Source organism: Mustela nivalis, assembly GCF_964662115.1.
Source record: "Mustela nivalis genome assembly, chromosome: 3".
Lineage (NCBI taxonomy): Eukaryota > Metazoa > Chordata > Mammalia > Carnivora > Mustelidae > Mustela > Mustela nivalis.
Genome location: NC_139022.1, coordinates 111,042,139 through 111,043,884, shown reverse-complemented (window position 1 = coordinate 111,043,884; position 1,746 = coordinate 111,042,139).

Below are 1,746 nucleotides of genomic sequence, written 5' to 3'. Positions count from 1 at the left end.
CCTCTACCTCTACCCCTACCCCTACATGTACTGTATCTATGTATCTACACATACGAGTTGCCCACGTGGCCAGTTGTGTGAGATGAGCATACAGGGTAGAAGGCACTAAATGTTGAAAGTAAAGGGCCTAAATTTGCAGGCACTTGACTTCTATTTGAGTGATGACACTGTTTGTAGCCAATACCAAGAACCCCCTTTCAGTCAACTTTTGTCTCAATAAAAATGAATTCAGCCTAATCACATGGATCTGATCATACAGCCCATTACTGAAGCACAACTCCAATGATCTTAACTTTGAAAATAGCCATTTGAGGGCGCCTGGGTGGCTCAGTGGGTTAATGCTGCTGCCTTTGGCTCAGGTCATGATCTCAGGGTCCTGGGATTGAGTCCCACATCGGGCTCTCTGCTCAGCAGGGAGCCTGCTTCCTCATCTCTCTCTCTCTCTCTCTACCTGCCTCTCTGCCTACTTGTGATCTCTCTCTGTCAAATAAATAAATAAAAATCTTTAAAAAATAAAAATAAAAAAAAAGAAAATAGCCATTTGAATTTAACAAACGATGACATAAGATCTTAATTTTTAAAACATGGAATCCCTCCTCTGTCCTGCTTCAGGGCTATGTTGAGTATTTATTGCTTTTAGAAAATGACTTTATCATGAACCAGAAAACCGGAGTCTTGATTCAATGAGCTATTCCCTTTCTGCTGAATTCCCTGATGTCCTCTTTTCTCTTCCTCCTGTTAACTAAATTTGAACCGTTGTGGATGGTTCTCTCCTTTTGCTCCCCTAGCTTTGTCTGCAGGGGTAAGAGGTGGTGTGCTGGAGGTACTATGCCTGGCATTTCTACCACCCTGTGTTCTTGCTTCCATGTTCCAGAAAACGGAATTACTCAGCAGAAGACCAAGCAAGCCCCTGTCTTTCCTCCTACCTTCTTTTCTCCATAGCTTTGTGATTCACCAGCAGCCACCAGCATGTGATGGACCCTCTTATATTTTTCACTAAAAAGTAATGCGTGGGATTTTGTGTGCTTTCCTAAGTATCTAAGGTCTACCAAATTTAATTGCTCATGCACCTTAGTTCATGACACACTAATCCTTGCTCTATTTAGAGTCTCTCATGTACTTTACTTTGTTATTTCCTCCCTTTATACTCCAGTTCTCTGTCAGTACCCTCCTCCCCGAGCACACAGGAACAGACAGCCCTGCGGGTGTATTTGTTTGTTCTTTTAAACTCCCTTTCATTATATTTTCTTAAAATATGTGTCATCTTTGAAACCTATGTCATGTTTTGCTTTTGTTGCACTTACCTAAATAAATATTTTTAGGCTAGAGATGGCTGGGTGGCTCAGTCAGTTAAGGGTCGGTTAAATGTCCGACTTTGGCTTAGGTCATAATCTCAGGGTCCTTGGTTGGAGTCTCCGTACTAAGTGGGGAGTCTGCTTCTCCCTCTCCCTCTCCCTGCCACTCCCCTTGCTCATGCTCTCTCTCTCAAAATAAATAAAATCTTAAAAAAATAAAAATAGTGACACCTGAGTAGCTCAGTCAGTTAAGGGTCTGCTGCTCAGGTCTGGGATCAAGGCCCTCATTGGGCTCCCTGCTCAGCGGGGAATCTGCTTCTCTCTCTCTACCGCTGGCCCTAATCCCACTCATGTTCTCTCACACTCTCTCTCAAATAAACAAATAAAATCTTTAAAAAATGCTTTCATGTCTAAATCTCTTACTATTTCTTTTCCCCCCTACATTATGTTT